The 15,668-nt window shown below is 42.3% G+C and overlaps 84 non-coding genes across 84 annotated transcripts; all 84 read right to left on the bottom strand.

The window, feature by feature from the left end:
- Positions 1-20: 20 nt before the first annotated feature.
- Positions 21-94, bottom strand: TRNAI-AAU (transfer RNA isoleucine (anticodon AAU)). The gene has a single exon. It is a non-coding gene; the product is annotated as a tRNA-Ile (tRNA).
- An 85-nt stretch (positions 95-179) lies between these two features.
- TRNAI-AAU (transfer RNA isoleucine (anticodon AAU)) lies at positions 180-253 on the bottom strand. The gene has a single exon. It is a non-coding gene; the product is annotated as a tRNA-Ile (tRNA).
- Positions 254-337: 84 nt separating this feature from the next.
- Positions 338-411, bottom strand: TRNAI-AAU (transfer RNA isoleucine (anticodon AAU)). The gene has a single exon. It is a non-coding gene; the product is annotated as a tRNA-Ile (tRNA).
- An 85-nt stretch (positions 412-496) lies between these two features.
- Positions 497-570, bottom strand: TRNAI-AAU (transfer RNA isoleucine (anticodon AAU)). The gene has a single exon. It is a non-coding gene; the product is annotated as a tRNA-Ile (tRNA).
- An 85-nt stretch (positions 571-655) lies between these two features.
- Positions 656-729, bottom strand: TRNAI-AAU (transfer RNA isoleucine (anticodon AAU)). The gene has a single exon. It is a non-coding gene; the product is annotated as a tRNA-Ile (tRNA).
- Positions 730-814: 85 nt separating this feature from the next.
- TRNAI-AAU (transfer RNA isoleucine (anticodon AAU)) lies at positions 815-888 on the bottom strand. Its single transcript has one exon. It is a non-coding gene; the product is annotated as a tRNA-Ile (tRNA).
- Positions 889-973: 85 nt separating this feature from the next.
- On the bottom strand, positions 974-1,047 carry TRNAI-AAU (transfer RNA isoleucine (anticodon AAU)). The gene has a single exon. It is a non-coding gene; the product is annotated as a tRNA-Ile (tRNA).
- An 85-nt stretch (positions 1,048-1,132) lies between these two features.
- TRNAI-AAU (transfer RNA isoleucine (anticodon AAU)) lies at positions 1,133-1,206 on the bottom strand. The gene has a single exon. It is a non-coding gene; the product is annotated as a tRNA-Ile (tRNA).
- Positions 1,207-1,291: 85 nt separating this feature from the next.
- On the bottom strand, positions 1,292-1,365 carry TRNAI-AAU (transfer RNA isoleucine (anticodon AAU)). The gene has a single exon. It is a non-coding gene; the product is annotated as a tRNA-Ile (tRNA).
- Positions 1,366-1,449: 84 nt separating this feature from the next.
- On the bottom strand, positions 1,450-1,523 carry TRNAI-AAU (transfer RNA isoleucine (anticodon AAU)). The gene has a single exon. It is a non-coding gene; the product is annotated as a tRNA-Ile (tRNA).
- Positions 1,524-1,607: 84 nt separating this feature from the next.
- TRNAI-AAU (transfer RNA isoleucine (anticodon AAU)) lies at positions 1,608-1,681 on the bottom strand. The gene has a single exon. It is a non-coding gene; the product is annotated as a tRNA-Ile (tRNA).
- Positions 1,682-1,766: 85 nt separating this feature from the next.
- On the bottom strand, positions 1,767-1,840 carry TRNAI-AAU (transfer RNA isoleucine (anticodon AAU)). The gene has a single exon. It is a non-coding gene; the product is annotated as a tRNA-Ile (tRNA).
- An 85-nt stretch (positions 1,841-1,925) lies between these two features.
- Positions 1,926-1,999, bottom strand: TRNAI-AAU (transfer RNA isoleucine (anticodon AAU)). The gene has a single exon. It is a non-coding gene; the product is annotated as a tRNA-Ile (tRNA).
- Positions 2,000-2,242: 243 nt separating this feature from the next.
- TRNAI-AAU (transfer RNA isoleucine (anticodon AAU)) lies at positions 2,243-2,316 on the bottom strand. The gene has a single exon. It is a non-coding gene; the product is annotated as a tRNA-Ile (tRNA).
- An 85-nt stretch (positions 2,317-2,401) lies between these two features.
- Positions 2,402-2,475, bottom strand: TRNAI-AAU (transfer RNA isoleucine (anticodon AAU)). Its single transcript has one exon. It is a non-coding gene; the product is annotated as a tRNA-Ile (tRNA).
- Positions 2,476-2,560: 85 nt separating this feature from the next.
- TRNAI-AAU (transfer RNA isoleucine (anticodon AAU)) lies at positions 2,561-2,634 on the bottom strand. The gene has a single exon. It is a non-coding gene; the product is annotated as a tRNA-Ile (tRNA).
- Positions 2,635-2,719: 85 nt separating this feature from the next.
- Positions 2,720-2,793, bottom strand: TRNAI-AAU (transfer RNA isoleucine (anticodon AAU)). The gene has a single exon. It is a non-coding gene; the product is annotated as a tRNA-Ile (tRNA).
- Positions 2,794-2,878: 85 nt separating this feature from the next.
- Positions 2,879-2,952, bottom strand: TRNAI-AAU (transfer RNA isoleucine (anticodon AAU)). Its single transcript has one exon. It is a non-coding gene; the product is annotated as a tRNA-Ile (tRNA).
- An 85-nt stretch (positions 2,953-3,037) lies between these two features.
- TRNAI-AAU (transfer RNA isoleucine (anticodon AAU)) lies at positions 3,038-3,111 on the bottom strand. The gene has a single exon. It is a non-coding gene; the product is annotated as a tRNA-Ile (tRNA).
- An 85-nt stretch (positions 3,112-3,196) lies between these two features.
- On the bottom strand, positions 3,197-3,269 carry TRNAI-AAU (transfer RNA isoleucine (anticodon AAU)). The gene has a single exon. It is a non-coding gene; the product is annotated as a tRNA-Ile (tRNA).
- An 85-nt stretch (positions 3,270-3,354) lies between these two features.
- On the bottom strand, positions 3,355-3,428 carry TRNAI-AAU (transfer RNA isoleucine (anticodon AAU)). Its single transcript has one exon. It is a non-coding gene; the product is annotated as a tRNA-Ile (tRNA).
- An 85-nt stretch (positions 3,429-3,513) lies between these two features.
- On the bottom strand, positions 3,514-3,586 carry TRNAI-AAU (transfer RNA isoleucine (anticodon AAU)). The gene has a single exon. It is a non-coding gene; the product is annotated as a tRNA-Ile (tRNA).
- An 85-nt stretch (positions 3,587-3,671) lies between these two features.
- TRNAI-AAU (transfer RNA isoleucine (anticodon AAU)) lies at positions 3,672-3,745 on the bottom strand. Its single transcript has one exon. It is a non-coding gene; the product is annotated as a tRNA-Ile (tRNA).
- Positions 3,746-3,830: 85 nt separating this feature from the next.
- TRNAI-AAU (transfer RNA isoleucine (anticodon AAU)) lies at positions 3,831-3,904 on the bottom strand. Its single transcript has one exon. It is a non-coding gene; the product is annotated as a tRNA-Ile (tRNA).
- An 85-nt stretch (positions 3,905-3,989) lies between these two features.
- On the bottom strand, positions 3,990-4,063 carry TRNAI-AAU (transfer RNA isoleucine (anticodon AAU)). The gene has a single exon. It is a non-coding gene; the product is annotated as a tRNA-Ile (tRNA).
- Positions 4,064-4,148: 85 nt separating this feature from the next.
- On the bottom strand, positions 4,149-4,221 carry TRNAI-AAU (transfer RNA isoleucine (anticodon AAU)). Its single transcript has one exon. It is a non-coding gene; the product is annotated as a tRNA-Ile (tRNA).
- An 85-nt stretch (positions 4,222-4,306) lies between these two features.
- Positions 4,307-4,380, bottom strand: TRNAI-AAU (transfer RNA isoleucine (anticodon AAU)). Its single transcript has one exon. It is a non-coding gene; the product is annotated as a tRNA-Ile (tRNA).
- An 85-nt stretch (positions 4,381-4,465) lies between these two features.
- Positions 4,466-4,539, bottom strand: TRNAI-AAU (transfer RNA isoleucine (anticodon AAU)). The gene has a single exon. It is a non-coding gene; the product is annotated as a tRNA-Ile (tRNA).
- Positions 4,540-4,624: 85 nt separating this feature from the next.
- On the bottom strand, positions 4,625-4,698 carry TRNAI-AAU (transfer RNA isoleucine (anticodon AAU)). Its single transcript has one exon. It is a non-coding gene; the product is annotated as a tRNA-Ile (tRNA).
- Positions 4,699-4,782: 84 nt separating this feature from the next.
- Positions 4,783-4,856, bottom strand: TRNAI-AAU (transfer RNA isoleucine (anticodon AAU)). The gene has a single exon. It is a non-coding gene; the product is annotated as a tRNA-Ile (tRNA).
- Positions 4,857-4,941: 85 nt separating this feature from the next.
- TRNAI-AAU (transfer RNA isoleucine (anticodon AAU)) lies at positions 4,942-5,015 on the bottom strand. Its single transcript has one exon. It is a non-coding gene; the product is annotated as a tRNA-Ile (tRNA).
- An 85-nt stretch (positions 5,016-5,100) lies between these two features.
- TRNAI-AAU (transfer RNA isoleucine (anticodon AAU)) lies at positions 5,101-5,174 on the bottom strand. Its single transcript has one exon. It is a non-coding gene; the product is annotated as a tRNA-Ile (tRNA).
- An 85-nt stretch (positions 5,175-5,259) lies between these two features.
- Positions 5,260-5,333, bottom strand: TRNAI-AAU (transfer RNA isoleucine (anticodon AAU)). Its single transcript has one exon. It is a non-coding gene; the product is annotated as a tRNA-Ile (tRNA).
- A 1,952-nt stretch (positions 5,334-7,285) lies between these two features.
- On the bottom strand, positions 7,286-7,359 carry TRNAI-AAU (transfer RNA isoleucine (anticodon AAU)). Its single transcript has one exon. It is a non-coding gene; the product is annotated as a tRNA-Ile (tRNA).
- An 85-nt stretch (positions 7,360-7,444) lies between these two features.
- Positions 7,445-7,518, bottom strand: TRNAI-AAU (transfer RNA isoleucine (anticodon AAU)). Its single transcript has one exon. It is a non-coding gene; the product is annotated as a tRNA-Ile (tRNA).
- An 85-nt stretch (positions 7,519-7,603) lies between these two features.
- TRNAI-AAU (transfer RNA isoleucine (anticodon AAU)) lies at positions 7,604-7,676 on the bottom strand. The gene has a single exon. It is a non-coding gene; the product is annotated as a tRNA-Ile (tRNA).
- Positions 7,677-7,761: 85 nt separating this feature from the next.
- TRNAI-AAU (transfer RNA isoleucine (anticodon AAU)) lies at positions 7,762-7,835 on the bottom strand. The gene has a single exon. It is a non-coding gene; the product is annotated as a tRNA-Ile (tRNA).
- Positions 7,836-7,920: 85 nt separating this feature from the next.
- TRNAI-AAU (transfer RNA isoleucine (anticodon AAU)) lies at positions 7,921-7,994 on the bottom strand. The gene has a single exon. It is a non-coding gene; the product is annotated as a tRNA-Ile (tRNA).
- Positions 7,995-8,079: 85 nt separating this feature from the next.
- TRNAI-AAU (transfer RNA isoleucine (anticodon AAU)) lies at positions 8,080-8,153 on the bottom strand. The gene has a single exon. It is a non-coding gene; the product is annotated as a tRNA-Ile (tRNA).
- An 85-nt stretch (positions 8,154-8,238) lies between these two features.
- On the bottom strand, positions 8,239-8,312 carry TRNAI-AAU (transfer RNA isoleucine (anticodon AAU)). The gene has a single exon. It is a non-coding gene; the product is annotated as a tRNA-Ile (tRNA).
- An 85-nt stretch (positions 8,313-8,397) lies between these two features.
- On the bottom strand, positions 8,398-8,471 carry TRNAI-AAU (transfer RNA isoleucine (anticodon AAU)). Its single transcript has one exon. It is a non-coding gene; the product is annotated as a tRNA-Ile (tRNA).
- An 85-nt stretch (positions 8,472-8,556) lies between these two features.
- TRNAI-AAU (transfer RNA isoleucine (anticodon AAU)) lies at positions 8,557-8,630 on the bottom strand. Its single transcript has one exon. It is a non-coding gene; the product is annotated as a tRNA-Ile (tRNA).
- An 85-nt stretch (positions 8,631-8,715) lies between these two features.
- TRNAI-AAU (transfer RNA isoleucine (anticodon AAU)) lies at positions 8,716-8,788 on the bottom strand. Its single transcript has one exon. It is a non-coding gene; the product is annotated as a tRNA-Ile (tRNA).
- Positions 8,789-8,873: 85 nt separating this feature from the next.
- TRNAI-AAU (transfer RNA isoleucine (anticodon AAU)) lies at positions 8,874-8,947 on the bottom strand. The gene has a single exon. It is a non-coding gene; the product is annotated as a tRNA-Ile (tRNA).
- An 85-nt stretch (positions 8,948-9,032) lies between these two features.
- Positions 9,033-9,106, bottom strand: TRNAI-AAU (transfer RNA isoleucine (anticodon AAU)). Its single transcript has one exon. It is a non-coding gene; the product is annotated as a tRNA-Ile (tRNA).
- An 85-nt stretch (positions 9,107-9,191) lies between these two features.
- On the bottom strand, positions 9,192-9,265 carry TRNAI-AAU (transfer RNA isoleucine (anticodon AAU)). Its single transcript has one exon. It is a non-coding gene; the product is annotated as a tRNA-Ile (tRNA).
- An 85-nt stretch (positions 9,266-9,350) lies between these two features.
- Positions 9,351-9,424, bottom strand: TRNAI-AAU (transfer RNA isoleucine (anticodon AAU)). The gene has a single exon. It is a non-coding gene; the product is annotated as a tRNA-Ile (tRNA).
- Positions 9,425-9,509: 85 nt separating this feature from the next.
- On the bottom strand, positions 9,510-9,583 carry TRNAI-AAU (transfer RNA isoleucine (anticodon AAU)). The gene has a single exon. It is a non-coding gene; the product is annotated as a tRNA-Ile (tRNA).
- An 85-nt stretch (positions 9,584-9,668) lies between these two features.
- On the bottom strand, positions 9,669-9,742 carry TRNAI-AAU (transfer RNA isoleucine (anticodon AAU)). The gene has a single exon. It is a non-coding gene; the product is annotated as a tRNA-Ile (tRNA).
- An 85-nt stretch (positions 9,743-9,827) lies between these two features.
- TRNAI-AAU (transfer RNA isoleucine (anticodon AAU)) lies at positions 9,828-9,901 on the bottom strand. Its single transcript has one exon. It is a non-coding gene; the product is annotated as a tRNA-Ile (tRNA).
- An 85-nt stretch (positions 9,902-9,986) lies between these two features.
- TRNAI-AAU (transfer RNA isoleucine (anticodon AAU)) lies at positions 9,987-10,060 on the bottom strand. Its single transcript has one exon. It is a non-coding gene; the product is annotated as a tRNA-Ile (tRNA).
- An 85-nt stretch (positions 10,061-10,145) lies between these two features.
- On the bottom strand, positions 10,146-10,218 carry TRNAI-AAU (transfer RNA isoleucine (anticodon AAU)). Its single transcript has one exon. It is a non-coding gene; the product is annotated as a tRNA-Ile (tRNA).
- Positions 10,219-10,303: 85 nt separating this feature from the next.
- TRNAI-AAU (transfer RNA isoleucine (anticodon AAU)) lies at positions 10,304-10,377 on the bottom strand. Its single transcript has one exon. It is a non-coding gene; the product is annotated as a tRNA-Ile (tRNA).
- An 85-nt stretch (positions 10,378-10,462) lies between these two features.
- On the bottom strand, positions 10,463-10,536 carry TRNAI-AAU (transfer RNA isoleucine (anticodon AAU)). The gene has a single exon. It is a non-coding gene; the product is annotated as a tRNA-Ile (tRNA).
- Positions 10,537-10,621: 85 nt separating this feature from the next.
- On the bottom strand, positions 10,622-10,695 carry TRNAI-AAU (transfer RNA isoleucine (anticodon AAU)). The gene has a single exon. It is a non-coding gene; the product is annotated as a tRNA-Ile (tRNA).
- An 85-nt stretch (positions 10,696-10,780) lies between these two features.
- Positions 10,781-10,854, bottom strand: TRNAI-AAU (transfer RNA isoleucine (anticodon AAU)). The gene has a single exon. It is a non-coding gene; the product is annotated as a tRNA-Ile (tRNA).
- Positions 10,855-10,939: 85 nt separating this feature from the next.
- On the bottom strand, positions 10,940-11,012 carry TRNAI-AAU (transfer RNA isoleucine (anticodon AAU)). The gene has a single exon. It is a non-coding gene; the product is annotated as a tRNA-Ile (tRNA).
- Positions 11,013-11,097: 85 nt separating this feature from the next.
- On the bottom strand, positions 11,098-11,171 carry TRNAI-AAU (transfer RNA isoleucine (anticodon AAU)). The gene has a single exon. It is a non-coding gene; the product is annotated as a tRNA-Ile (tRNA).
- Positions 11,172-11,256: 85 nt separating this feature from the next.
- TRNAI-AAU (transfer RNA isoleucine (anticodon AAU)) lies at positions 11,257-11,330 on the bottom strand. Its single transcript has one exon. It is a non-coding gene; the product is annotated as a tRNA-Ile (tRNA).
- An 85-nt stretch (positions 11,331-11,415) lies between these two features.
- On the bottom strand, positions 11,416-11,489 carry TRNAI-AAU (transfer RNA isoleucine (anticodon AAU)). The gene has a single exon. It is a non-coding gene; the product is annotated as a tRNA-Ile (tRNA).
- Positions 11,490-11,574: 85 nt separating this feature from the next.
- TRNAI-AAU (transfer RNA isoleucine (anticodon AAU)) lies at positions 11,575-11,648 on the bottom strand. The gene has a single exon. It is a non-coding gene; the product is annotated as a tRNA-Ile (tRNA).
- An 85-nt stretch (positions 11,649-11,733) lies between these two features.
- Positions 11,734-11,807, bottom strand: TRNAI-AAU (transfer RNA isoleucine (anticodon AAU)). The gene has a single exon. It is a non-coding gene; the product is annotated as a tRNA-Ile (tRNA).
- Positions 11,808-11,892: 85 nt separating this feature from the next.
- Positions 11,893-11,966, bottom strand: TRNAI-AAU (transfer RNA isoleucine (anticodon AAU)). Its single transcript has one exon. It is a non-coding gene; the product is annotated as a tRNA-Ile (tRNA).
- Positions 11,967-12,051: 85 nt separating this feature from the next.
- On the bottom strand, positions 12,052-12,125 carry TRNAI-AAU (transfer RNA isoleucine (anticodon AAU)). Its single transcript has one exon. It is a non-coding gene; the product is annotated as a tRNA-Ile (tRNA).
- An 85-nt stretch (positions 12,126-12,210) lies between these two features.
- On the bottom strand, positions 12,211-12,284 carry TRNAI-AAU (transfer RNA isoleucine (anticodon AAU)). Its single transcript has one exon. It is a non-coding gene; the product is annotated as a tRNA-Ile (tRNA).
- Positions 12,285-12,369: 85 nt separating this feature from the next.
- Positions 12,370-12,443, bottom strand: TRNAI-AAU (transfer RNA isoleucine (anticodon AAU)). Its single transcript has one exon. It is a non-coding gene; the product is annotated as a tRNA-Ile (tRNA).
- Positions 12,444-12,528: 85 nt separating this feature from the next.
- On the bottom strand, positions 12,529-12,602 carry TRNAI-AAU (transfer RNA isoleucine (anticodon AAU)). Its single transcript has one exon. It is a non-coding gene; the product is annotated as a tRNA-Ile (tRNA).
- Positions 12,603-12,687: 85 nt separating this feature from the next.
- On the bottom strand, positions 12,688-12,761 carry TRNAI-AAU (transfer RNA isoleucine (anticodon AAU)). The gene has a single exon. It is a non-coding gene; the product is annotated as a tRNA-Ile (tRNA).
- Positions 12,762-12,846: 85 nt separating this feature from the next.
- TRNAI-AAU (transfer RNA isoleucine (anticodon AAU)) lies at positions 12,847-12,920 on the bottom strand. The gene has a single exon. It is a non-coding gene; the product is annotated as a tRNA-Ile (tRNA).
- Positions 12,921-13,005: 85 nt separating this feature from the next.
- TRNAI-AAU (transfer RNA isoleucine (anticodon AAU)) lies at positions 13,006-13,079 on the bottom strand. Its single transcript has one exon. It is a non-coding gene; the product is annotated as a tRNA-Ile (tRNA).
- Positions 13,080-13,323: 244 nt separating this feature from the next.
- Positions 13,324-13,396, bottom strand: TRNAI-AAU (transfer RNA isoleucine (anticodon AAU)). The gene has a single exon. It is a non-coding gene; the product is annotated as a tRNA-Ile (tRNA).
- A 244-nt stretch (positions 13,397-13,640) lies between these two features.
- TRNAI-AAU (transfer RNA isoleucine (anticodon AAU)) lies at positions 13,641-13,714 on the bottom strand. The gene has a single exon. It is a non-coding gene; the product is annotated as a tRNA-Ile (tRNA).
- Positions 13,715-13,799: 85 nt separating this feature from the next.
- On the bottom strand, positions 13,800-13,873 carry TRNAI-AAU (transfer RNA isoleucine (anticodon AAU)). The gene has a single exon. It is a non-coding gene; the product is annotated as a tRNA-Ile (tRNA).
- Positions 13,874-13,958: 85 nt separating this feature from the next.
- On the bottom strand, positions 13,959-14,032 carry TRNAI-AAU (transfer RNA isoleucine (anticodon AAU)). The gene has a single exon. It is a non-coding gene; the product is annotated as a tRNA-Ile (tRNA).
- An 85-nt stretch (positions 14,033-14,117) lies between these two features.
- Positions 14,118-14,191, bottom strand: TRNAI-AAU (transfer RNA isoleucine (anticodon AAU)). The gene has a single exon. It is a non-coding gene; the product is annotated as a tRNA-Ile (tRNA).
- An 85-nt stretch (positions 14,192-14,276) lies between these two features.
- TRNAI-AAU (transfer RNA isoleucine (anticodon AAU)) lies at positions 14,277-14,350 on the bottom strand. Its single transcript has one exon. It is a non-coding gene; the product is annotated as a tRNA-Ile (tRNA).
- An 85-nt stretch (positions 14,351-14,435) lies between these two features.
- TRNAI-AAU (transfer RNA isoleucine (anticodon AAU)) lies at positions 14,436-14,509 on the bottom strand. The gene has a single exon. It is a non-coding gene; the product is annotated as a tRNA-Ile (tRNA).
- An 85-nt stretch (positions 14,510-14,594) lies between these two features.
- On the bottom strand, positions 14,595-14,668 carry TRNAI-AAU (transfer RNA isoleucine (anticodon AAU)). The gene has a single exon. It is a non-coding gene; the product is annotated as a tRNA-Ile (tRNA).
- Positions 14,669-14,753: 85 nt separating this feature from the next.
- TRNAI-AAU (transfer RNA isoleucine (anticodon AAU)) lies at positions 14,754-14,827 on the bottom strand. Its single transcript has one exon. It is a non-coding gene; the product is annotated as a tRNA-Ile (tRNA).
- An 85-nt stretch (positions 14,828-14,912) lies between these two features.
- TRNAI-AAU (transfer RNA isoleucine (anticodon AAU)) lies at positions 14,913-14,986 on the bottom strand. The gene has a single exon. It is a non-coding gene; the product is annotated as a tRNA-Ile (tRNA).
- An 85-nt stretch (positions 14,987-15,071) lies between these two features.
- On the bottom strand, positions 15,072-15,146 carry TRNAI-AAU (transfer RNA isoleucine (anticodon AAU)). Its single transcript has one exon. It is a non-coding gene; the product is annotated as a tRNA-Ile (tRNA).
- Positions 15,147-15,231: 85 nt separating this feature from the next.
- TRNAI-AAU (transfer RNA isoleucine (anticodon AAU)) lies at positions 15,232-15,305 on the bottom strand. The gene has a single exon. It is a non-coding gene; the product is annotated as a tRNA-Ile (tRNA).
- An 85-nt stretch (positions 15,306-15,390) lies between these two features.
- Positions 15,391-15,464, bottom strand: TRNAI-AAU (transfer RNA isoleucine (anticodon AAU)). The gene has a single exon. It is a non-coding gene; the product is annotated as a tRNA-Ile (tRNA).
- An 85-nt stretch (positions 15,465-15,549) lies between these two features.
- Positions 15,550-15,623, bottom strand: TRNAI-AAU (transfer RNA isoleucine (anticodon AAU)). The gene has a single exon. It is a non-coding gene; the product is annotated as a tRNA-Ile (tRNA).
- Between the last annotated feature and the right edge of the window lie 45 nt (positions 15,624-15,668).

The following is a 15,668-nucleotide window of genomic DNA, read 5'->3' as shown; positions in this document are numbered from 1 at the left end:
CAAAGAATAAACAGTACCTATGGCCCAAGGGGGGATCTAACCCACGACCATCAAGTTATTAGCACGACGCTCTAACCAACTGAGCTAATGGGCCACACACTTAACATGCTTTCCAAGATATCAAATATATTAAAATGAAGCCAAAACTTTACGGATTTCCAAAGAAAAAACAATACCTATAGCCCATGGGGGGATCGAACCCACGACCTTCGCGTTATTAGCACGACGCTCTAACCAACTGAGCTAATGGGCCACACAGTTCATACGCTTTCCAAGATATCAAATATATTAAAATGAAGCCAAACTTTACGGATTTCCAAAAGAAAAACAGTACCTATGGCCCATGGGGGGATCGAACCCACGACCTTCGCGTTATTAGCACGACGCTCTAACCAACTGAGCTAATGGGCCACACAGCTCATACGCTTTCCAAGATATCAAATATATTAAAATGAAGCCAAAACTTTACGGATTTCCAAAGAAAAAACACTACCTATGGCCCATGGGGGGATCGAACCCACGACCTTCGCGTTATTAGCACGACGCTCTAACCAACTGAGCTAATGAGCCACACAGTTCTTACGCTTTCCAAGATATCAAATATATTAAAATGAAGCCAAAACTTTACGGATTTCCAAAGAAAAAACAGTACCTATGGCCCATGGGGGGATCGAACCCACGACCTTCGCGTTATTAGCACGACGCTCTAACCAACTGAGCTAATGGGCCACACAGCTCATACGCTTTCAAAGATATCAAATATATTAAAATGAAGCCAAAATTTTACGGATTTCCAAAGAAAAAACAGTACATATGGCCCATGGGGGGATCGAACCCACGACCTTCGCGTTATTAGCACGACGCTCTAACCAACTGAGCTAATGGGCCACACACTTAACATGCTTTCCAAGATATCAAATATATTAAAATGAAGCCAAAACTTTACGGATTTCCAAAGAAAAAACAGTACCTATGGCCCATGGGGGGATTGAACCCACCACCTTCGCGTTATTAGCACGACGCTCTAACCAACTGAGCTAATGGGCCACACACTTAACATGCTTTCCAAGATATCAAATATATTAAAATGAAGCCAAAACTTTACGGATTTCCAAAGAAAAAACAGTACCTATGGCCCATGGGGGGATCGAACCCACGACCTTCGCGTTATTAGCACGGCGCTCTAACCAACTGAGCTAATGGGCCACACACTTAACATGCTTTCCAAGATATCAAATATATTAAAATGAAGCCAAAACTTTACGGATTTCCAAAGAAAAATCAGTACCTATAGCCCATGGGGGGATCGAACCCACGACCTTCGCGTTATTAGCACGACGCTCTAACCAACTGAGCTAATGGGCCACACAGTTCATACGCTTTCCAAGATATCAAATATATTAAAATGAAGCCAAACTTTACGGATTTCCAAAGGAAAAACAGTACCTATGGCCCATGGGGGGATCGAACCCACGACCTTCGCGTTATTAGCACGACGCTCTAACCAACTGAGCTAATGGGCCACACAGTTCATACGCTTTCCAAGATATCAAATATATTAAAATGAAGCCAAACTTTACGGATTTCCAAAAGAAAAACAGTACCTATGGCCCATGGGGGGATCGAACCCACGACCTTCGCGTTATTAGCACGACGCTCTAACCAACTGATCTAATGGGCCACACAGCTCATACGCTTTCCAAGATATCAAATATATTAAAATGAAGCCAAAACTTTACGAATTTCCAAAGAAAAAACAGTACCTATGGCCCATGGGGGGATCGAACCCACGACCTTCGCGTTATTAGCACGACGCTCTAACCAACTGAGCTAATGAGCCACACAGTTCTTACGCTTTCCAAGATATCAAATATATTAAAATGAAGCCAAAACTTTACGGATTTCCAAAGAAAAAACAGTACCTATGGCCCATGGGGGGATCGAACCCACGACCTTCGCGTTATTAGCACGACGCTCTAACCAACTGAGCTAATGGGCCACACACTTAACATGCTTCCCAAGATATCATATATATTAAAATGAAGCCAAAACTTTACGGATTTCCAAAGAAAATACAGTACCTATGGCCCATGGGGGATCGAATCCACGATCTTCGCGTTATTAGCACGACGCACTAGCCAACTGAGCTAATGGGCCACACTCTTAACACGCTTTCCAAGATATCAAATATATTTAAATGAAGCCAAAACAATACGGATTTCCAAAGAATAAACAGTACCTATGGCCCAAGGGGGGATCTAACCCACGACCTTCAAGTTATTAGCACGACGCTCTAACCAACTGAGCTAATGGGCCACACTCTTCACACGCTTTCCAAGATATCGAAAATATTAAAATGAAGCCAAAACTTTACGGATTTCCAAAGAAAAAACAGTACCTATGGCCCATGGGGGGATTGAACCCACGACCTTCGCGTTATTAGCACGACGCTCTAACCAACTGAGCTAATGGGCCACACACGAACCATGCTTTCCAAGACATCAAATATATTAAAATGAAGCCAAAACTTTACGGATTTCCAAAGAAAAAACAGTACCTATGGCCCATGGGGGGATCGAACCCACGACCTTCGCGTTATTAGCACGACGCTCTAACCAACTGAGCTAATGAGCCACACAGTTCTTACGCTTTCCAAGATATCAAATATATTAAAATGAAGCCAAAACTTTACGGATTTCCAAAGAAAAAACAGTACCTATGGCCCATGGGGGGATCGAACCCACGACCTTCGCGTTATTAGCACGACGCTCTAACCAACTGAGCTAATGGGCCACACACTTAACATGCTTCCCAAGATATCATATATATTAAAATGAAGCCAAAACTTTACGGATTTCCAAAGAAAAAACAGTACCTATGGCCCATGGGGGGATCGAACCCACGACCTTCGCGTTATTAGCACGACGCTCTAACCAACTGAGCTAATGAGCCACACAGTTCTTACGCTTTCCAAGATATCAAATATATTAAAATGAAGCCAAAACTTTACGGATTTCCAAAGAAAAAACAGTACCTATGGCCCATGGGGGGATCGAACCCACGACCTTCGCGTTATTAGCACGACGCTCTAACCAACTGAGCTAATGGGCCACACACTTAACATGCTTCCCAAGATATCATATATATTAAAATGAAGCCAAAACTTTACGGATTTCCAAAGAAAAAACAGTACCTATGGCCCATGGGGGATCGAATCCACGATCTTCGCGTTATTAGCACGACGCTCTAGCCAACTGAGCTAATGGGCCACACTCTTAACACGCTTTCCAAGATATCAAATATATTTAAATGAAGCCAAAACAATACGGATTTCCAAAGAATAAACAGTACCTATGGCCCAAGGGGGGATCTAACCCACGACCTTCAAGTTATTAGCACGATGCTCTAACCAACTGAGCTAATGGGCCACACACTTAACATGCTTCCCAAGATATCATATATATTAAAATGAAGCCAAAACTTTACGGATTTCCAAAGAAAATACAGTACCTATGGCCCATGGGGGATCGAATCCACGATCTTCGCGTTATTAGCACGACGCTCTAGCCAACTGAGCTAATGGGCCACACTCTTAACACGCTTTCCAAGATATCAAATATATTTAAATGAAGCCAAAACAATACGGGTTTCCAAAGAATAAACAGTACCTATGGCCCAAGGGGGGATCTAACCCACGACCTTCAAGTTATTAGCACGACGCTCTAACCAACTGAGCTAATGGGCCACACTCTTCACACGCTTTCCAAGATATCGAAAATATTAAAATGAAGCCAAAACTTTACGGATTTCCAAAGAAAAAACAGTACCTATGGCCCATGGGGGGATTGAACCCACGACCTTCGCGTTATTAGCACGACGCTCTAACCAACTGAGCTAATGGGCCACACACGAACCATGCTTTCCAAGATATCAAATATATTAAAATGAAGCCAAAACTTTACGGATTTCCAAAGAAAAAACAGTACCTATGGCCCATGGGGGGATCGAACCCACGACCTTCGCGTTATTAGCACGACGCTCTAACCAACTGAGCTAATGGGCCACACACTTAACATGCTTCCCAAGATATGATATATATTAAAATGAAGCCAAAACTTTACGGATTTCCAAAGAAAAAACAGTACCTATGGCCCATGGGGGATCGAATCCACGATCTTCGCGTTATTAGCACGACGCTCTAGCCAACTGAGCTAATGGGCCACACTCTTAACACGCTTTCCAAGATATCAAATATATTTAAATGAAGCCAAAACAATACGGATTTCCAAAGAATAAACAGTACCTATGGCCCAAGGGGGGATCTAACCCACGACCTTCAAGTTATTAGCACGACGCTCTAACCAACTGAGCTAATGGGCCACACTCTTCACACGCTTTCCAAGATATCGAAAATATTAAAATGAAGCCAAAACTTTACGGATTTCCAAAGAAAAAACAGTACCTATGGCCCATGGGGGGATTGAACCCACGACCTTCGCGTTATTAGCACGACGCTCTAACCAACTGAGCTAATGGGCCACACACGAACCATGCTTTCCAAGATATCAAATATATTAAAATGAAGCCAAAACTTTACGGATTTCCAAAGAAAAAACAGTACCTATGGCCCATGGGGGGATCGAACCCACGACCTTCGCGTTATTAGCACGACGCTCTAACCAGCTGAGCTAATGAGCCACACAGTTCTTACGCTTTCCAAGATATCAAATATATTAAAATGAAGCCAAAACTTTACGATTTCCAAAGAAAAAACAGTACCTATGGCCCATGGGGGGATCGAACCCACGACCTTCGCGTTATTAGCACGACGCTCTAACCAACTGAGCTAATGGGCCACACACTTAACATGCTTCCCAAGATATCATATATATTAAAATGAAGCCAAAACTTTACGGATTTCCAAAGAAAAAACAGTACATATGGCCCATGGGGGGATCGAACCCACGACCTTCGCGTTATTAGCAAGACGCTCTGACCAACTGAGCTAATGGGCCACACAGTTCATACGCTTTTCAAGATATCAAGTATATTAAAATGAAGCCAAAACAATACGGATTTCCAAAGAATAAACAGTACCTATGGCCCATGGGGGGATCGAATCCACGATCTTCGCGTTATTAGCACGACGCTCTAGCCAACTGAGCTAATGGGCCACACTCTTAACACGCTTTCCAAGATATCAAATATATTAAAATGAAGCCAAAACTTTACGGATTTCCAAAGAAAAAACAGTACCTATGGCCCATGGGGGGATCGAACCCACGACCTTCGCGTTATTAGCACCACGCTCTAACTAACTGAGCTAATGGGCCACACACTTAACATGCTTCCCAAGATATCATATATATTAAAATGAAGCCAAAACTTTACGGATTTCCAATGAAACAAGTTGGGAAAACCAAAATATTACCTCTCCGAGTCAAGAGGTCTACTACTACAAACTTATTTACCCAGATATGGAGTTATTTCACTTTTTTGAAGTAAAAATTTACGAAATATTGAAGTAGTATTCCAAACATAGCAAACAGTAAAGTAGACGACATTTTACATCCAATAAGGATAAATCTTGGACACATGGAAATCAGTCAATGGGGAAAAGAACAGGAAATGAAGTCTACGCTTCAGCTGTTTACCCTATATTCTGGTAGCTACATTCACAACTGGTTTTCAGTGTAAACACAATCGTCTCGTCTCACCTCAACAATATTCTTAGTTTGCCAACACGAATGTTAACGTTAAATAACACCAAAGCTAAATTATACCCAGACGCACTAATAGTCATAGCGCACCGTAAAGAGAATAAAAAGTCTGTAGCTACTCGTTTACCACTAGCCCTTTTACTAATCTAATTGCCACCATGATCTTTTCTTCTATTATAAAATCTTTACCTGATTATTTAAGAGTGTATTTAACTTTCGGCTCACTCTGAACCGTTAATGTCTCTTCATTTCAGACACGAAAATCAAAGCCAAAAGTTTACTTCACTTCAGGCCTCAATAATTTACACTTTGTTTCACTAAGCCTATTGCGGATAATACTTGTTTTACCCGCCGGAGTCTAGGTCTTAGGTTTCTTCATGAAGTCACTAAACCAAGGATTATTCTATATACAGATGTCGTATAGCTTAAGTAATATATAAACAGCCATTTCAAATAACAATATTAAAAAAAATCTTTGGAATATCAAAATGAAACAGAGCTTTAAAGCTACAAAACTACTAAATGCATCATAATTACGAAAAATACTTCCACATATTCACTTTATATTATGTAAAAAGGGAATATTAAGGTTCTGTATGATTTCTTAACACATCAACACAAGGCTAACTGCTAACGCGACGCACTAGTGTAACAACGGACGGACACACACAGACAAAAAAATAAGCTGCTTTTTAACTCTTTCCGTATTAATTTTGAGATGAGAAACAAGATTATCTTAAATATTAAAATAAATATAATTAATATTAAATATTTTCTTCGTCAGTTGTTTGCCTTATTGAACGTTACATCGTTTTGATATAGAACAATTAAACATTCTAGAGAGACTTGACTAATATTGGCGTTTGAAATGAAGCATACGCCGGTTGCTTCGACTTACTCAAATAGGTAGTATATAAGGGATTCGAATCGCGGCTGTAGATAAGAACATCGCAATTGCGTGAACCTTGGAGGAAGACCCCTCCATTGGAAGGCTAGACGTTTCTCGTAACCCTAGCCGATCGCCGCGTATGTCTTAACCTTAAGGATGTTGGTGGTGTTAGAAGCCAGGTGTACAGACTGGTGTCCATGTGGGATGGACAAAAACAAAGACCAGAAGATGGTTGTGTTAGAAACCAGGTGTACAGACTGGTGTCCATGTGGGATGGACAAAAACAAAGACCAGAAGATAGTGGTGTTAGAAGCCAGGTGTACAGACTGGTGTCCATGTGGAATGGGCGAAAGACTAGAAGATGGTGGTGTTTAGAAGCTAGAAAGTTCAGACTGGTGTCCATGTGGGGTGGACAAATGAACAGTTGTTAGACAGACAATGGAGTTATAGCCTGTAAGTGGAATACAATTTCCGGGACTGTAAATGCGGTCTGGAAATTGAATACACGTTTGCTCCGATCTGCAAACTGCGAACGCGGTCACGTGGGTATAACAACGGACAGACAGACAGACAGACAGACAGACAGACAGACAGACAGACAGACAGACAGACAGACACGTCGAATTTAGAACCTCTCCGTGACATACGTCACTCGGAGAGGTAAAAACAGTACCTATGGCCCATGGGGGGATCGAATCCACGATCTTCGCGTTATTAGCACGACGCTCTAGCCAACTGAGCTAATGGGCCACACTCTTAACACGCTTTCCAAGATATCAAATATATTTAAATGAAGCCAAAACAATACGGATTTCCAAAGTATAAACAGTACCTATGGCCCAAGGGGGGATCTAACCCACGACCTTCAAGTTATTAGCACGACGCTCTAACCAACTGAGCTAATGGGCCACAATCTTCACACGCTTTCCAAGATATCGAAAATATTAAAATGAAGCCAAAACAATACGGATTTCCAAAGAAAAAACAGTACCTATGGCCCATGGGGGATTGAACCCACGACCTTCGCGTTATTAGCACGACGCTCTAACCAACTGAGCTAATGGGCCACACAGTTCATACGCTTTCCAAGATATCAAATATATTAAAATGAAGCCAAAACTTTACGGATTTCCAAAGAAAAAACAGTACCTATAGCCCATGGGGGGATCGAACCCACGACCTTCGCGTTATTAGCACGACGCTCTAACCAACTGAGCTAATGGGCCACACAGTTCATACGCTTTCCAAGATATCAAATATATTAAAATGAAGCCAAAACTTTACGGATTTCCAAAGAAAAAACAGTACCTATGGCCCATGGGGGGATCGAACCCACGACCTTCGCGTTATTAGCACGACGCTCTAACCAACTGAGCTAATGAGCCACACAGTTCATACGCTTTCCAAGATATCAAATATATTAAAATGAAGCCAAAACTTTACGGATTTCCAAAGAAAAAACAGTACCTATGGCCCATGGGGGGATTGAACCCACGACCTTCGCGTTATTAGCACGACGCTCTAACCAACTGAGCTAATGGGCCACACACTTAACATACTTTCCAAGATATCAAATATATTAAAATGAAGCCAAAACTTTACGGATTTCCAAAGAAAAAACAGTACCTGTGGCCCATGGGGGGATCGAATCCACGACCTTCGCGTTATTAGCACGACGCTCTAGCCAACAGAGCTAATGGGCCACACTCGTAACACGCTTTCCGAGATATCGAAAATATTAAAATGAAGCCAAAACTTTACGGATTTCCAAAGAAAAAACAGTACCTATGGCCCATGGGGGGATTGAACCCACGACCTTCGCGTTATTAGCACGACGCTCTAACCAACTGAGCTAATGGGCCACACAGTTCATACGCTTTCCAAGATATCAAATATATTAAAATGAAGCCAAAACTTTACGGATTTCGAAAGAAAAAACAGTACCTATGGCCCATGGGGGGATCGAACCCACGACCTTCGCGTTATTAGCACGACGCTCTAACCAACTGAGCTAATGAGCCACACACTTAACATGCTTCCCAAGATATCATATATATTAAAATGAAGCCAAAACTTTACGGATTTCCAAAGAAAAAACAGTACCTATGGCCCATGGGGGATCGAATCCACGATCTTCGCGTTATTAGCACGACGCTCTAGCCAACTGAGCTAATGGGCCACACTCTTAACACGCTTTCCAAGATATCAAATATATTTAAATGAAGCCAAAACAATACGGATTTCCAAAGAATAAACAGTACCTATGGCCCAAGGGGGGATCTAACCCACGACCTTCAAGTTATTAGCACGACGCTCTAACCAACTGAGCTAATGGGCCACACTCTTCACACGCTTTCCAAGATATCGAAAATATTAAAATGAAGCCAAAACTTTACGGATTTCCAAAGAAAAAACAGTACCTATGGCCCATGGGGGGATTGAACCCACGACCTTCGCGTTATTAGCACGACGCTCTAACCAACTGAGCTAATGGGCCACACACAAACCATGCTTTCCAAGATATCAAATATATTAAAATGAAGCCAAAACTTTACGGATTTCCAAAGAAAAAACAGTACCTATGGCCCATGGGGGGATCGAACCCACGACCTTCGCGTTATTAGCACGACGCTCTAACCAGCTGAGCTAATGAGCCACACAGTTCTTACGCTTTCCAAGATATCAAATATATTAAAATGAAGCCAAAACTTTACGGATTTCCAAAGAAAAAACAGTACCTATGGCCCATGGGGGGATCGAACCCACGACCTTCGCGTTATTAGCACGACGCTCTAACCAACTGAGCTAATGGGCCACACACTTAACATGCTTCCCAAGATATCATATATATTAAAATGAAGCCAAAACTTTACGGATTTCCAAAGAAAAAACAGTACATATGGCCCATGGGGGGATCGAACCCACGACCTTCGCGTTATTAGCAAGACGCTCTGACCAACTGAGCTAATGGGCCACACAGTTCATACGCTTTCCAAGATATCAAATATATTAAAATGAAGCCAAAACTTTACGGATTTCCAAAGAAAAAACAGTACCTATGGCCCATGGGGGGATCGAACCCACGACCTTCGCGTTATTAGCACCACGCTCTAACTAACTGAGCTAATGGGCCACACACTTAACATGCTTCCCAAGATATCATATATATTAAAATGAAGCCAAAACTTTACGGATTTCCAATGAAAAAACAGTACCTATGGCCCATGGGGGGATCGAATCCACGATCTTCGCGTTATTAGCACGACGCTCTAGCCAACTGAGCTAATGGGCCACACTCTTAACACGCTTTCCAAGATATCAAATATATTTAAATGAAGCCAAAACAATACGGATTTCCAAAGAATAAACAGTACCTATGGCCCAAGGGGGGATCTAACCCACGACCTTCAAGTTATTAGCACGACGCTCTAACCAACTGAGCTAATGGGCCACAATCTTCACACGCTTTCCAAGATATCGAAAATATTAAAATGAAGCCAAAACTTTACGGATTTCCAAAGAAAAAACAGTACCTATGGCCCATGGGGGATTGAACCCACGACCTTCGCGTTATTAGCACGACGCTCTAACCAACTGAGCTAATGGGCCACACACTTAACATGCTTTCCAAGATATCAAATATATTAAAATGAAGCCAAAACTTTACGGATTTCCAAAGAAAAAACAGTACCTATAGCCCATGTTGGGATCGAACCCACGACCTTCGCGTTATTAGCACGACGCTCTAACCAACTGAGCTAATGGGCCACACAGTTCATACGCTTTCCAAGATATCAAATATATTAAAATGAAGCCAAAACTTTACGGATTTCCAAAGAGAAAACTGTACCTATGGCCCATGGGGGGATCGAACCCACGACCTTCGCGTTATTAGCACGACGCTCTAACCAACTGACCTAATGAGCCACACAGTTCATACGCTTTCCAAGATATCGAATATATTAAAATGAAGCCAAAACTTTACGGGTTTCCAAAGAAAAAACAGTACCCATGGCCCATGGGGGGATCGAATCCACGATCTTCGCGTTATTAGCACGACGCTCTAGCCAACTGAGCTAATGGGCCACACTCTTAACACGCTTTCCAAGATATCAAATATATTTAAATGAAGCCAAAACAATACGGATTTCCAAAGAATAAACAGTACCTATGGCCCAAGGGGGGATCTAACCCACGACCTTCAAGTTATTAGCACGACGCTCTAACCAACTGAGCTAATGGGCCACACTCTTCACACGCTTTCCAAGATATCGAAAATATTAAAATGAAGCCAAAACTTTACGGATTTCCAAAGAAAAAACAGTACCTATGGCCCATGGGGGATTGAACCCACGACCTTCGCGTTATTAGCACGACGCTCTAACCAACTGAGCTAATGGGCCACACACTTAACATGCTTTCCAAGATATCAAATATATTAAAATGAAGCCAAAACTTTACGGATTTCCAAAGAAAAAACAGTACCTATAGCCCATGGGGGGATCGAACCCACGACCTTCGCGTTATTAGCACGACGCTCTAACCAACTGAGCTAATGGGCCACACAGTTCATACGCTTTCCAAGATATCAAATATATTAAAATGAAGCCAAAACTTTACGGATTTCCAAAGAAAAAACAGTACCTATGGCCCATGGGGGGATCGAACCCACGACCTTCGCGTTATTAGCACGACGCTCTAACCAACTGAGCTAATGAGCCACACAGTTCATACGCTTTCCAAGATATCAAATATATTAAAATGAAGCCAAAACTTTACGGATTTCCAAAGAAAAAACAGTACCTATGGCCCATGGGGGGATTGAACCCACGACCTTCGCGTTATTAGCACGACGCTCTAACCAACTGAGCTAATGGGCCACACACTTAACATGCTTTCCAAGATATCAAATATATTAAAATGAAGCCAAAACTTTACGGATTTCCAAAGAAAAAACAGTACCTGTGGCCCATGGGGGGATCGAATCCACGACCTTCGCGTTATTAGCACGACGCTCTAGCCAACAGAGCTAATGGGCCACACTCGTAACACGCTTTCCAAGATATCGAAAATATTAAAATGAAGCCAAAACTTTACGGATTTCCAAAGAAAAAACAGTACCTATGGCCCATGGGGGGATTGAACCCACGACCTTCGCGTTATTAGCACGACGCTCTAACCAACTGAGCTAATGGGCCACACAGTTCATACGCTTTCCAAGATATCAAATATATTAAAATGAAGCCAAAACTTTACGGATTTCGAAAGAAAAAACAGTACCTATGGCCCATGGGGGGATCGAACCCACGACCTTCGCGTTATTAGCACGACGCTCTAACCAACTGAGCTAATGAGCCACACAGTTCATACGCTTTCCAAGATATCAAATATATTAAAATGAAGCCAAAACTTTACGGATTTCCAAAGAAAAAACAGTACCTATGGCCCATGGGGGGATCGAATCCACGACCTTCGCGTTATTAGCACAACGCTCTAGCCAACTAAGCTAATGGGCCACACTCTTAACACGCTTTCCAAGATATCGAAAATATTAAAATGAAGCCAAAACTTTACGGATTTCCAAAGAAAAAACAGTACCTATGGCCCATGGGGGGATTGAACCCACGACCTTCGCGTTATTAGCACGACGCTCTAACCAACTGGGCTAATGGGCCACGCACTTAACATGCTTTCCAAGATATCAAATATATTAAAATGAAGCCAAAACTTTACGGATTTCCAAAGAAATAACAGTACATGTGGCCCATGGGGGGATCGAACCCACGACCTTCGCGTTATTAGCACGACGCTCGCACCAACTGAGCTAATGGGCCACACAGTTCATACGCTTTCCAAGATATCAAATATATTAAAATGAAGCAAAAACTTTACGGATTTCCAAAGATAAAACAGTACCTATGGCCCATGGGGGGATCGAACCCACGACCTTCGCGTTATTAGCACGACGCTCTAACCAACTGAGCTAATGGGCCACACACTTAACATGCTTTCCAAGATATCAAATATATTAAAATGAAGCCAAAACTTTACGGATTTCCAAAGAAAAAACAGTACCTATAGCCCATGGGGGGATCGAACCCACGACCTTCGCGTTATTAGCACGACGCTCTAACCAACTGAGCTAATGGGCCACACAGTTCATACGCTTTCCAAGATATCAAATATATTAAAATGAAGCCAAAACTTTACGGATTTCCAAAGAGAAAACAGTACCTATGGCCCATGGGGGGATCGAACCCACGACCTTCGCGTTATTAGCACGACGCTCTAACCAACTGACCTAATGAGCCACACAGTTCATACGCTTTCCAAGATATCAAATATATTAAAATGAAGCCAAAACTTTACGGATTTCCAAAGAAAAAACAGTACCCATGGCCCATGGGGGGATCGAATCCACGATCTTCGCGTTATTAGCACGACGCTCTAGCCAACTGAGCTAATGGGCCACACTCTTAACACGCTTTCCAAGATATCAAATATATTTAAATGAAGCCAAAACAATACGGATTTCCAAAGAATAAACAGTACCTATGGCCCAAGGGGGGATCTAGCCCACGACCTTCAAGTTATTAGCACGACGCTCTAACCAACTGAGCTAATGGGCCACACTCTTCACACGCTTTCCAAGATATCGAAAATATTAAAATGGAGCCAAAACTTTACGGATTTCCAAAGAAAAAACAGTACCTATGGCCCATGGGGGATTGAACCCACGACCTTCGCGTTATTAGCACGACGCTCTAACCAACTGAGCTAATGGGCCACACACTTAACATGCTTTCCAAGATATCAAATATATTAAAATGAAGCCAAAACAATACGGATTTCCAAAGAATAAACAGTACCTATGGCCCAAGGGGGGATCTAGCCCACGACCTTCAAGTTATTAGCACGACGCTCTAACCAACTGAGCTAATGGGCCACACTCTTCACACGCTTTCCAAGATATCGAAAATATTAAAATGGAGCCAAAACTTTACGGATTTCCAAAGAAAAAACAGTACCTATAGCCCATGGGGGGATCGAACCCACGACCTTCGCGTTATTAGCACGACGCTCTAACCAACTGAGCTAATGGGCCACACAGTTCATACGCTTTCCAAGATATCAAATATATTAAAATGAAGCCAAAACTTTACGGATTTCCAAAGAAAAAACAGTACCTATGGCCCATGGGGGGATCGAACCCACGACCTTCGCGTTATTAGCACGACGCTCTAACCAACTGAGCTAATGAGCCACACAGTTCATACGCTTTCCAAGATATCAAATATATTAAAATGAAGCCAAAACTTTACGGATTTCCAAAGAAAAAACAGTACCTATGGCCCATGGGGGGATTGAACCCACGACCTTCGCGTTATTAGCACGACGCTCTAACCAACTGAGCTAATGGGCCACACACTTAACATGCTTTCCAAGATATCAAATATATTAAAATGAAGCCAAAACTTTACGGATTTCCAAAGAAAAAACAGTACCTGTGGCCCATGGGGGAATCGAATCCACGACCTTCGCGTTATTAGCACGACGCTCTAGCCAACAGAGCTAATGGGCCACACTCGTAACACGCTTTCCAAGATATCGAAAATATTAAAATGAAGCCAAAACTTTACGGATTTCCAAAGAAAAAACAGTACCTATGGCCCATGGGGGGATTGAACCCACGACCTTCGCGTTATTAGCACGACGCTCTAACCAACTGAGCTAATGGGCCACACAGTTCATACGCTTTCCAAGATATCAAATATATTAAAATGAAGCCAAAACTTTACGGATTTCGAAAGAAAAAACAGTACCTATGGCCCATGGGGGGATCGAACCCACGACCTTCGCGTTATTAGCACGACGCTCTAACCAACTGAGCTAATGAGCCACACAGTTCATACGCTTTCCAAGATATCAAATATATTAAAATGAAGCCAAAACTTTACGGATTTCCAAAGAAAAAACAGTACCTATGGCCCATGGGGGGATCGAATCCACGACCTTCGCGTTATTAGCACAACGCTCTAGCCAACTAAGCTAATGGGCCACACTCTTAACACGCTTTCCAAGATATCGAAAATATTAAAATGAAGCCAAAACTTTACGGATTTCCAAAGAAAAAACAGTACCTATGGCCCATGGGGGGATTGAACCCACGACCTTCGCGTTATTAGCACGACGCTCTAACCAACTGAGCTAATGGGCCACGCACTTAACATGCTTTCCAAGATATCAAATATATTAAAATGAAGCCAAAACTTTACGGATTTCCAAAGAAATAACAGTACATGTGGCCCATGGGGGGATCGAACCCACGACCTTCGCGTTATTAGCACGACGCTCGCACCAACTGAGCTAATGGGCCACACAGTTCATACGCTTTCCAAGATATCAAATATATTAAAATGAAGCAAAAACTTTACGGATTTCCAAAGAAAAAACAGTACCTATGGCCCATTGGGGGGATTGAACCCACGACCTTCGCGTTATTAGCACGACGCTCTAACCAACTGAGCTAATGGGCCACACACTTAACATGCTTTCCAAGATATCAAATATATTAAAATGAAGCCAAAACTTTACGGATTTCCAAAGAAAAAACAGTACCTGTGGCCCATGGGGGAATCGAATCCACGACCTTCGCGTTATTAGCACGACGCTCTAGCCAACAGAGCTAATGGGCCACACTCGTAACACGCTTTCCAAGATATCGAAAATATTAAAATGAAGCCAAAACTTTACGGATTTCCAAAGAAAAAACAGTACCTATGGCCCATGGGGGGATTGAACCCACGACCTTCGCGTTATTAGCACGACGCTCTAACCAACTGAGCTAATGGGCCACACAGTTCATACGCTTTCCAAGATATCAAATATATTAAAATGAAGCCAAAACTTTACGGATTTCGAAAGAAAAAACAGTACCTATGGCCCATGGGGGGATCGAACCCACGACCTTCGCGTTATTAGCACGACGCTCTAACCAACTGAGCTAATGAGCCACACAGTTCATACGCTTTCCAAGATATCAAATATATTAAAATGAA

Source organism: Phalangium opilio, unplaced genomic scaffold (assembly GCF_054372755.1).
Source record: "Phalangium opilio isolate 3A_F unplaced genomic scaffold, DU_Popi_V2 ptg000011l_1, whole genome shotgun sequence".
Lineage (NCBI taxonomy): Eukaryota > Metazoa > Arthropoda > Arachnida > Opiliones > Phalangiidae > Phalangium > Phalangium opilio.
Note: the sequence above shows the minus strand (reverse complement) of the source record. Positions and strands in the feature narration are given on the sequence as shown.